Source organism: Nilaparvata lugens, chromosome X (genome assembly GCF_014356525.2).
Source record: "Nilaparvata lugens isolate BPH chromosome X, ASM1435652v1, whole genome shotgun sequence".
NCBI classification, from domain to species: domain Eukaryota; kingdom Metazoa; phylum Arthropoda; class Insecta; order Hemiptera; family Delphacidae; genus Nilaparvata; species Nilaparvata lugens.
In genome coordinates, this window is record NC_052518.1 from 71,115,145 (window position 1) to 71,128,521 (window position 13,377).

General features: G+C 29.8%; 1 long non-coding RNA gene across 1 annotated transcript; it reads right to left on the minus strand.

Annotated features, from left to right (window-relative positions):
• Positions 1-2,027: 2,027 nt before the first annotated feature.
• On the minus strand, positions 2,028-12,047 carry LOC120354424. Its single transcript, XR_005573009.1, has 2 exons — positions 11,960-12,047; positions 2,028-2,171 (listed from the first exon to the last, which is right to left on the minus strand). It is a non-coding gene; the product is annotated as an uncharacterized LOC120354424 (long non-coding RNA).
• Between the last annotated feature and the right edge of the window lie 1,330 nt (positions 12,048-13,377).

Consider the following 13,377-nt stretch of genomic DNA (forward strand, 5'->3'; position numbering starts at 1 on the left):
TTAGAGGGTAAAAAGATAATCAAACCTTGCTTCAAAATTAATTATATAGTGGGAATTAGTAAACAAAGAGCTATATTTGATAAATCTTATACAATTAATTGGAGTCCGGAGCTTTATAAAGTTATATCAGTTCATGCAAGCATTCCACATACTTATGAATTAGAAGATTTAAATAATGAAAAAATCTTAGGTAAATTTTATGAACAAGAATTAAAGAAATCAGAGTTAACTTTAGATGAAATGCAAGTTTATCTTGTAGAGAAAATATTGAAGAAAGTTGGCAAACGTTATCTTGTAAAGTGGCTCGGTTTTAGTGAACCGTCTTGGATAGATAAGAGTCAATTACTTACTAAGTGAAATATTTCACAATTGATTATATATGCTGATCATCACGACTTTCAGTTTGATATTTTTTAAGATATGACCTGTCAAACGGTATCATTTGATGAATATATAAGCTCAGTATATATTATAAAGAGACATTTTAATGAATTATGTAAATATGATTCTGTTTTTTTAGAGAAAATGCTGAGAATACAGAGTTATCGATGTAAACTAACTGAGCTATTGGAGATGCATCAAGAATTATTGAACCAATTAGCAGAAAAAGGATGGACAAGTCTACAATATAAAACATTTGTGAGAGACTATGAAAAATTAGGAGTTTGGTATAGTGATGAATATAATCATATTTTAGTTTGTGATTTATATGGTACAACATACAATACTCACATAGATAAGGATTTACCGGACTCGTGGAGATGTGATTGCTCAAAACTACAAGAATCTATTAACAGAATCAAAAAAATTATAACAGAAAAGAATAAACATTTAACAAAAGAACAATTAAATAAGCTTATCTGGAATTTTTTTTATGAATGTGCATATGAGAGTGGGCTAGAACATGATTGACAGTTTATGTTTAATTTTCAGATTGCTGATGGAATCATTTGATATTAACTATTTTTCAAATAAAATCAATAAAAAATATAGGTGTTGTTACTTTGAACTCATTGACAAAACAATATTTGAATTGAATAAATTTGGGAAAGTAGGACTAACACTTGAAGAATATTTAATATTTATAAAACCTGGTAAAAGTGAAGAAGAAAAATCAAAACATATAAGTGTATGCTATATTATAAGTAAAAATATAACTGAAAGACATCAAAGATATGAATTAAATGAAATCCCTGAATTTTGCTACTGTAATTTGTTAGGCTGGTTAAATATTCAAATGTGTTATTTCATTGATGATAGAACAGATGAAAACACTGATAAGATAAGATTCACGTTTGAGACTATGAAAATGTGTGGAGAGTCAGCAATGTTGTATAAACCATAAATTTAACTTTATTACAGAAATCATGATGAACTCGTTAATTGAGGAGAGAATAAAACTATTAAATACTTTAGCTTTGAATAAGAAAATTGATTGTAATAGTAGTAGTAATACTTGTAGAGGTTTAAGGAATAAAGGTATTAGTTGTAATTTAAAAATGAATAAATGTAAAATAATCATAACTATCGACAAAAGTTTGAAAAATAAAGTTGATATTGTACAAATTTTTGATTATCGTATACCATATTTAATGAATATAAACTATATACTTCAATTATATAAAGATTTATCAAAAATAAATGCTGTATAATGTTTCTCATTCTATGTTGATTTATTGAATTAAACCAAGCTACTCTAGTTGTAAAGGTATGAGTAAGTTCGAATAATGTATGAAGCTGGTTTAGTCTGATTGAGTATTTATTTCCAAAAAAAAAAACAAAAAAAAAACAGAAGCCATACAGAACCAATAGAGTTGTTAATAATAGTTAGATGCTGTTGGGTTGAATATAGTTTTAAAAATCCCTCAAGTATAAACCATCAAAACTAATTTTATTAGCTTCATGTCACTTGCTGTTTTCTTCAAAACTACCTGAATTGAAGCAGTTAGCAGGAGCGATTGCCCAACCCCCCTACCACCCAAAGAGGATATTATTATGAATAACATGAGATAAACACATCAAGAATCACTGAAAAAATTAATATATTTCTTAGATTAGTCCATCTCTTTCTTCTGTAGGCTACTACATCATACATGAATCATATCCATGGAATATTATTCATAATTGATTTTCTTTGTCATCCTCTACTTCTGGCTGGTACACCACTAGGCCTGGAATCAAAAATATATAGATGATTATTTATTATTCATTATAAAAAAGCTTTGCAAAGTGAATTCTGAAATTGATTGTTTGTGATCTGTATAAGTTTTCAATTATATTTCTTGGCAAGGAAACCCCCCCCCCCAATAATGAAAATGTAATATTATATGAGAAATTCCAATAAATTCCAACAATTAGTAGAATTATTATTAGCATCAATCTCCACGCACAGATTAATAAGTGTGCCCCAAGGTCAAAAGAACTTGTCAGTGCCATGCTACCAATTTCTCCTAAATAGGTTGGATAGCATTTCACACCTATTAACCTAAAGGAAGTTATTGGCTCCAAAATGGTAGATTCTTGATAAACTATGAATGGATCTATTGCTTATGAATGAGAAATCCAGTTTTCAGAGCAAACCAACTTATAATCTTCAGTAGAATTTTGGCAATATACAACACAAATCCACAAAACAATACCTTACACACTTAAGCATCTAGCATCATTACAAGCTAAATACTTATCCATTTATATAGTTGAAAAACAATGGCTATAGGCTTGTAGACACACAAAACAATTTATACAAAATTAGAACACCATAAAGCTGTTCAAAACTCAATTTAAAACATTAAAAATTCAATTAAACAGAAAAATATTCAGAGAACACAAAATTAGAACACATAGCCAGCCACCGTTTTTTAGAGAGAGGACCTAACAAGTACAGAGCAAAGCCCCACCTCAAAACCAGTGTCGATGTCATGAACACGTCACCGATATTAAATTCCAAAAAATTATAAATTACAAGTTTAGAATTTACATTTTACATTTGTTCTCAATAAAACTTTATTTCGAAACTGTTATTTTAAATTTTTATATATCCTCTATATTTATAATGATCTATTTATCTGTTAATTCTGTTAACTCAGTTTTGGTGATACCATGGAATGTGCAACACAATTATTTACAATAAATTCTCAGTTAAAAAGTTGTCCGCATATCGATTACTCTGATATTTACTATCAAGTTTTATAGATCTCGAATTGAAGATTCAATTTTAATCGAGAAAAAATGTAATATTACATCGGTGAACAACATATTTTTGGATACCATGAACAATTCATTCATTTCTGTGATCAGTAGGCCTACTTCTCAACCGTTTGGTTTACTAAACTCTTCCAAAATGTATTGCATAAAGTAATTATTGGTTCTATATTTAGAGAAACAAGTTTAATGAAACAAATGGAAATATAATCAATTAATTGTTTAATATGATGTAATAAAATTGTAAATAAATTGATGTAATACATTTGTGAAAAATGTAATATTACAAATACCCCCTCTTGACATAAAAAATTTTACTGTTTGAAAATTTTAAGAAAAAATTACATTGAAACAAATGGAAATTGTTGAAATTAAATTCGAGAACAGTAACAATTTTTCTATAAAAACATTACATGTCATCCTATAATATTGAAAATTATTATAAAAATTCATCAATAGCATTTGTTATACATTTCCAAACAATATTTCAAAGTATAGAATACCAAAATTACTTTTGATTTAGCTTTATAATTTAAAGGAGAATATCTCAACGGAAAGTTTAATATATATAAAGAATAGTTTTTGAAATTGCACATAAATTTAATAGATAGAAAAATTCAATTTTTTATTGCATAAAAAAATTTAGTATGTTGAAAAAAAAAATTTTTTTTTAAATGAATTGATGAATTGTTACATTTAATTTTCACATAAAATTTCAATAAATCCAAGAATGTTCATTTCTTTCACTATTGACGCAGTTGATTTTATCGATGCAAATTTTGGAAAACAGTCTGTTAAGGCACTCAGTATGAATTTCAGTTAAGTGTGACTCCAGTGTGATGACATCAGTGTTGGGCTGATACTTGTAGTCGACTGATGCATACCAAACTCGATACAGGTGACATCTCAGTTAGCATTGCCTCATGCTTCTAGTAGATGGCTGCATACCAAGCTCAATACAGGTGACATCTCAGTTAGCATTGCCCCATGCTTGTAGTAGACGGCTGCATACCAAACTCAATACAGAGTTACATAAATTTTGTATCATATAATTATACAATGTACATTTCAGGCTTGAAATGACAATGTAATTTGTTTTTTGGAAAAGAGATAGACGCTGCATACAGGATTAACTTAGGTGAGGATTAATTCAGGTAAGGTTTGGTTTTTTGATATTTTCAGCTTTCAAGGTTTAGAGTTCTGCATACAGGAATAATTTAGGAGAGGATTTTTTGAATCAATTCTTTCATGATACTGTGACTGTTATTCTGAATTCAAAGTTGTGAACATGAACATGGATGGCAATTACCTCCAGGTAATGTGGTAGTGTTGAAGTTTGAGTTACATGGTCAGCAATAGGCGTTGGCATTGTCATTGGTGTTGGCATTGGTGTTGGCATTGGTGTAGGTATTGGCATCAACATTGGCAAAGGCATTGGCATCGGCATTGGCATTGTCGTAGGCATCAGCGTAGATATTGGTGTTAGGGATGGGTATCGATACATCAATGTTTAAAAACATCGATGTTTCAACATCAAACATAGATGTTTTTAATATCGATGTTTACTGTTCGATGTTTTTCACTTATAGATGGTTTTACCTAGACATCGGTCATCTGATGTTTTTCCCAACTAAAAAGTAAAAACAATTCTAATTTTTTAATTTGATGCAAGTTTTTTTTAATTTTTTTGTTTGAAGAGGATTATCTTGAGAGCAATAAGCAATAGTAACAGAATTACAATCATTATCTCTATCATATTTAGTGTAGTATTCTGTTTAGTGTTTTTTGTGAATATAGATCACTCTTGTGAAAGATCTCGCATAAGTTTTGATTTCCTGCAGATTGCTATTTTTATTTTTCAATCAGGCTCTCTGTATTTTTATGTGAGACTGTTGGATACTCTTGAAGATTTACATTACTTCTGTGGCCCGTGTCAAGGTTAGATAGTTAGTTATTTAGAATTGAATAAGAGGTCGCATTCTTAGTTTCTTAGGAAGAAAGAGTTTTTTCTTACTACAATTATTTCCTCAACATGTATTTAACACTAATTAATCTAGCTCTGGAAAAGAGGTCCTTGTATTGTAAGGAGTGCAGATATCCATATGAAAAAACTTAATCCATTTTCATTTCCTAAAAAATCTATCAGGTATTGAATGAATACGATATGAGTATCAATGATTGCTAAAATTAGCTTAGGGTGAAATTTCAAGACCGAATCCTCAAGGATATCCCGAGAGGTTTCAGACTAAACCATAAAGATGACAAATCTTGTGAACTAGAGTTGATGTATCTTTCTAGTCACAACCTGACTTCAATTATTCGAAAGACTGTTACTTGAATACCACAAGTCCAAAATTGCTGTGATTCCAGTTAGTAACTGTTGAAATATTGGAACAATAGCTCCAGATAAAATTGTAGTCACTTTAGAAGCTCTTTTTGTGCTCTACAATCTGAGATCAGGTATAGCGATCTATCTCATATTCCAGGTACACCTGACAACAATGCTCCTTGTATTGTGAAAAACACATAATTTTCAGCTTCAAGCATCATCACCAACTACATTGTCCTCACATTGATATTTCGCACAACGACATAAGTTCTTGAGATTATGTTCTATGAGAATCACCCATAAGATACACTTCATTTCAGTATTTCCTAGTGGAAAGGCGCGCTTAAGGACACCTCAAGGATCAAAATTTCAAACACATAACTTTTGACACAATGCTCAGATTTCATCGTACTACACTTCATCCTTCTCGGTTCGTCACGGCGGTTCAAAATCATGCATAATAAGTCAAATTCGGTCGAAAAATGGAAAATTTATTGTTGAGTGTACTTAAGCCCATATTCCAATACACAGAAAATGACCAATTTCTGTATTCAAAGTTGCATGTCTTGTGAAATACTTCGGATAAAATTTCCAGATCTAGTGAGAATGTGAAAATTGTCCCCCTCTACCCACTCCAATAAATAATACTTTCGATTCCAAAACAATTTGGAAGTTAAGATTTTAAAAATGGCGATTTCAGTTTTTACATTTTTTTCGTAATTTTACTGTTGATCAAGAGTTTCTAAAACGAGTCTGATACATCATAGAAACTTACGATTGATTACAAATTGTAGATAAATTCATCCTCTACGAGCTCAGTTGCCTAAAATCCATCTTGAATCACGTTTCGCTATCACAGAACTGCCAAAACCGTTAATATGAGAAAAATATCTACAATTTTCGGATTTTTTTCAACAATCAAATCTCACTTTACGAACATATTTTTCATGAATTGTTTACAGCAGATGGAATAGAAAATTCTATTGTACATTTCAAGATCATGTAATAATTTTTATAATAAGGGGTTACCGAGATACATAGCTTTGAATATAGAAATTGGCCATTTCTTATGTATTGAATATGAATAAGTACCTACACTCAACAATAAATTTTCTATTTTTTAACCGAATTTGACTGTTGATGCATGATTTAGAACCGCCTTGGCAAGCCGAGAAGAATGAAGTGTAGTAAGATGAAATCTGAGCATTGTGTCAAAAGTAAATTATAAGTATTGGAAATTTTGATCCTTGAGGTGTCCTTAAGCGTGCCTCTACTAGGAAATACTGAAATTGAGTGCATCTAACTGGTGATTCTTACCCATGAACTTATGTCATTGTGCGAAATATCAAGGTGAGGACAAAGTAGATGGTGATGATGGTTGAAACTGAAAATTAGGTGTTTTCCACAATACAAGGAGCATTGTTGTCAGGTGTACCTGGAAATCTGTATGACATAGAGGGCTACCTGATCTCAGATTGTATAGCACAAAAATATGCCTAGAGAGATTTTGAAATATACATCTAAATTGTAACAATCGGAAGATATTGATGATTAAAAACTAAAATTCATCAAAATTGATTTTTTCTTCTAATTTTACTCATTTTTGAAAAATTATAACAAAGTACTCATTGGAGATAGAGAGTTCCGAGTGATTTTTTTCTCATTTTTTTCAGAATTATATAATCTGGGAGAGATTTGGCAGGAATAGCTGAAAACTGGAAAATGGGCCGAAAATACGAGGTTTTTGGGCTATCTTGTATCTAGCACAAGGAAATCTTGCATGAAGAAATTGGTTCTGGACTTCTCTCATGTACCCAAATAATATATTAAAAAATCAGAACTACAATATAAATTGCAAGCACACCCCCTTTGTTATGTCTATATTGACTGGACTAATAGTATCATCCATAAAAACGTATGGCGATGATAAACGATGTTTAAAAACATTGATGTTCAAAAACATCGATGTTTTGTCTTTCAATACCCATCCCTAATTGGTGTAGGCATCAGCATAGATATTGGCGTAGATATTCAATTCATGAGTCACACTAGTTTGAAAATCACCCAAATGTTCTTAACACTCTTCATGGCGTTCACTTGTTGTCGATTTCGAGATTCATGTGATAATTATTTTGATGTTAATGTCCATACTGTACTTGTTATCTTAAAATGCTTATAAACTAAAAAGAAAATTTTGATTAGGCTACCAATACAATCTAATACACATGAAAATTATTTACAAGTATATAATCAATATAAAAATGAAATTTGTTAACATCTTATTATACAGTCAGCAATTACAAAAACTTTAGGGAAATTTTAACCTTTAACTCATTTCAATTAATAATATGACAAGACGTTTTTATTTAATGAAATCATTATTCAAGTTAACTTTCATTTATATTGAACATCTCATATATATGGCGACACAATTCATTAATACTTTCAAATTTTGAAGTTTTATTATTATAACAAAAGAATTTATACATAAGATTAAATTTCAGCATGTTCTAAATTGAACCATTTATTTTTTAAATAATTTCAGAATTTGAAGACTGTATAATAAGTACAAACATTTCAATATTACAATACAAAGATGATCAAGATGGATAATGGGTAAATAAGTTCCCTAAAAAATACAAATAAGAGAAAAAGAAAAATTGAGTAAATAAATTTCCTAAATAATACAAGGAAGAGAAAGATTAATTAGAGCCTATCCTACATGTCAGTACTAAACTTTCATAAGGAAGTATATTTAATAAAATATACTACTATGGAATTTTGTAGATTTCAAGTATGACTCTAATTTGTTATAACTGTGAGCTATCACTCCCATAAAAACAACTGGTGAAGGAAAAAATATTTTGACTATTGTGACTGGGTGGAGAGTTCCTAGATGTCTGTAAGGCAATGTGATTGCAGACTCTAGTATCGGACCACAAAAACAAAAGTATGCAAAAGTTTTTACAAACATTTGATGTTGCAGTCTTAAGGTTTTTATATCGCAAACAAGTAGGTCAGATAATCGAGTCCAGCCATATGTGGTTCACGCCCACACCTCTAAAAGAATCACACCTACTTGTCTACCAAAAATCCAAAGTATTGGACAGCAAAAAAAAATATATAAAATGCAAAATGGGTTAAAAGCCCAGAAGAAAACTATAACCTAATTACATATGGCTTATGGCACGATATGCAATGAAAGATGAGAAAATGGGACATAATTTGCTCTGAAAAACCTAGTTACCTAATATGATACCTGACAAAAATAGACATAATTAAAATATGTAATACATGATGAAAAAATATACTGCAAGCAAACAATTGTTTACACTACAATAGATAGATTTTAGAAAAGTTAAGTTCTATCAACAATTTAAAGATTAGGAAAATAAGCTACTATTTTAACTTCCAAAATTATTTCCAAAAAAATAATACAAATTTAAATGACTATGGACAAGATTGGTTAAGATATGCATCATAGAAGAAATTTACTGAACATTACACAAAGACAGGAGACAATCGAAATTTGAAATGATTAAGGGCCAAGAAAAATAGGCTACAGGGGAGAAAAAAGACACAATTATGGACTCTTACAATACACTGCATAGTGATTATGCTATTCTGAATCCCGGCATAACACAGGATTCCTAATCATAACATAGTGCCGGGGAATACCCTTTCATCATGTGATTCACTGTCATCATCTTGTAAGTAAGCAACTTGAAACAACCTTTGCATACTAACACATCAATGGTGACTTTGTGCTTTGTTTTCTTCAAGAACATGATTTTATTCATGGGTTCATTTGTTTCAACAAAGCCATTTTGCTTACAAAAGTCAGTCATGTTCACTAGATAATGCTTTGCATACACTTTTTCAATTTTTAGTTGAAAGTTGAATTCATCAACTTGATACAAAGCAAGATTCATTTTGTTTACATTGTTCCTAACCTCTACAGAAACCTGTCTCATGTAAACATTCACTTTATTTACTGTTTTCCTAACTTTCAATTTGGCAATACTACTTTCTTTACTGTTGACTTTCAATAAAAACAACTCCCTACCTACTACATTACTCAATTCTACTATCTCACTAGGATTTACTTTTTCAATAACAGTAACTAGGCCTACATTATCTGAAACTTGAAATAATTGATCTTGCATCTTAACACTACTATCATCCTGCTTCAATTTGCTTTCATCTTCATGATTATCTATCAATGTTTCATGTGTATCTTTTGATAGAAGGTTTATACTAACCGGCTCTAGTCTTATACTAGTACATTCTTGCTTCATATCATCAAACCTAGCACTTTGATCTTGTTTCAAATTATCAATCTTAGCATTTTGCTCATCAATCTTAGCATTTTGCTCATCAAACCTAGCATTTTGCTTATAAAACCTAGCATTTTGCTCATCAAACTTTTGTGTTAGGAACGCTATAAGATTCAGATCATTTTTAATGTTTGCCATTTTATAATATGCACTGATATCTATTCATTAAAACTTGACCACTCCAGAACTGACCTCCCATTCAGCAGCATACCATTCATAACCTATCAAGACATCAGCCTACTAATAATTTTTCATAACCAGGGATATATTTTGTAGTTTGAGTCCCATACCAGGGCGTACCATTTGCCGTGCTACCAATTTCTCCTAAATAGGTTGGATAGCATTTCACACCTATTAACCTAAAGGAAGTTATTGGCTCCAAAATGGTAGATTCTTGATAAACTATGAATGGATCTATTGCTTATGAATGAGAAATCCAGTTTTCAGAGCAAACCAACTTATAATCTTCAGAAGAATTTTGGCAATATACAACACAAATCCACAAAACAATACCTTACACACTTAAGCATCTAGCATCATTACAAGCTAAATACTTATCCATTTATATAGTTGAAAAACAATGGCTATAGGCTTGTAGACACACAAAACAATTTATACAAAATTAGAACACCATAAAACTGTTCAAAACTCAATTTAAAACATTAAAAATTCAATTAAACAGAAAAATATTCAGAGAACACAAAATCAGAACACATAGCCAGCCACCATTTTTTAGAGAGAGGACCTAACAAGTACAGAGCAAAGCCCCACCTCAAAACCAATGTCGACGTCATGAACACGTCACCGATATTAAATTCCAAAAAATTATAAATTACAAGTTTAGAATTTACATTTTACATTTGTTCTCAATAAAACTTTATTTCGAAACTGTTATTTTAAATTTTTATATATCCTCTATATTTATAATGATCTATTTATCTGTTAATTCTGTTAACTCAGTTTCGGTGATACCATGGAATGTGCAACACAATTATTTACAATAAATTCTCAGTTAAAAAGTTGTCCGCATATCAATTACTCTGATATTTACTATCAAGTTTTATAGATCTCAAATTGAAGATTCGATTTTAATCGAGAAAAAATGTAATATTACATCAGTGAACAACATATTTTTGGATACCATGAACAATTCATTCATTTCTGTGATCAGTAGGCCTACTTCTCAACCGTTTGGTTTACTAAACTCTTCCAAAATGTATTGCATAAAGTAATTATTGGTTCTATATTTAGAGAAACAAGTTTAATGAAACAAATGGAAATATAATCAATTAATTGTTTAATATGAAATGATGATTATCTACAACATTATAAGTAGAACTAAGTGATTTGAAAATAAATACCAAACTGTAAATATATAAATCTCTCAAAATAATGCAGGTATTTCATCCATGAATTCAATCATGAATTTTAAAAGGTGGAATCACTGTCATTAAAGCCATTATTCGGTGTTTTCTACCAGCACTTGCTGAGTGAATTTTTGAAGTCATCTATTCATAGTTCTAATGTATGGTCATTCATAAAGTTCAACATTCACTCAAGATCAAGATGGACAGTTGAGAAGATTGTTTAAAAAACAATGTATTCACTTATCATTCAGGGAATAGAGCTGTTCATAATATTTGGGATTCCTTCCATAAAGAAATGATTTATGTAACAAAATATAATAATGTGATAACATTTTAACATCAAATTATTGATTCAATGTTATCACATTATTAGATTCTATTACATAGATTTTTCTTTATGGAAGGAATCCCAAATATTATGAACAGCTCTATTCCCTGAATGATAAGTGAATACATTGTTTTTTAAACACTCTTCTCAACTGTCCATCTTGATCTCATGTGGTTTCACATTGTTTCGAAATATTGTATACTGTAAGCTATTAATGATTTCAGTCAGTTTTTCAATTATTTTAGTCACATACCATAGTTATGTCTTACTATTTGAATATCTAACATCAAATCGATAATAAAACATCAAAGTGGATAAACTTTTTGAAAAAATGGGAAACTGTATAAAATGACATCGCCTATATAAAGTTTAAAAAATGAGTGTAATTTTATCTTACCTAACTAACTTATTCTAACCATGGGTTCCAAAGAATTTTTCCATCCTGGCCAACAAAAAAGAATTCATATGCATTTCCTTTTGAGCACATTCTCTTCAATATTTTGTTTGTAAATGGTACCTGAAAAAAGGAACATATTTAATCTTTCAACATATATCCATTTTGGAGATAAAGTGAAGTTAATCATCAATGATAATACATAGTTTGGACTTTGAATAAATTAGAAGTGAACTGGGCCTCAATAAACTATTTACATTAGATAGACTATACATACTATAAGTATATAGCCTACATACATTCATAGCACATAACAGAAAAAACTTTAAAGTTTTATAATATAAATTAAAACAGGAGACACACAACATGGATAGATTAAAAACACTAAAAAAAACACTTACATTACACTCTCTGCTTGGTTGAGAAAAGGGACACAGTTCCTCGAAAATTTCCGATTATAATGTAAGTTTTTCAGTGTTTTTAATCCATCTTTGTTGTGTCTCCTGTTTTAATTTATACTATTTACATTGATATACCTGGCCTCATGCAATATATCGATCAATAGAGCATGAATAAGTGTTTCAAATACATTACTATGTTAGTTTTAAAAGAGTTTTGTAGCAATGGTCAACCAGAAAAATAGTACCTATTTTATCTTTTTTCAATGGCAGTCTTTTAATATTCAATTACACTGACTCTGATCAAGTTATTTCTATAACAATCTATGTAATTTTGTTTCCAATTAAATTCAAATTTATTAAAAGAAGATTAATTTATAGATAGGTACCAAAGACAAAGTAAATGTTCTGATAGTCAGGCTAGTTTTGTTATCGTATTGATAAACTATGGGTTTACAATATTTTGAGGTGCAACAAGGATAATGGAAGTTTAGGACTTAGAATGTAATGAAATAGGTACTTCAAAGTCAAATAATGATGTTATTTTCAATAAATCGGTTTGTGAAAACTACTAGCTGGATTATAAAAAATGTATTTTGTGATTAGGCCTACTCAATGAAAGTGTAAAAGATTGTTAGCATGAAATGCTATCTTATCTTATCATGAAATGGAAAATGTTATCTTGGATGAATAATGTTTTGAATCTGATCATTTAATGTTAATCTAATCAATCAAGCTTGAATGAGTTTAAATCTAAATAGTTGATTAGATTTATCTCTTTCTTGTGATAATTTTCTACCATACACTAACTGGCTGGTCTAGGCTTTATATTATTATTAAATACTAGAAATTATACTTTAAATAAATAAATAAACTTTCATCAACTTCTAACTTCTTGGAAAATAAAAAAGATAGCAATTTAGACCTAGACACTAGGTTATTAAAGGCCTACTACAGTAGGCTACCTGAATAAAAATTGTAAACATGCTGGTAGGCTACTCATAAAAATTATATGAAATTGTG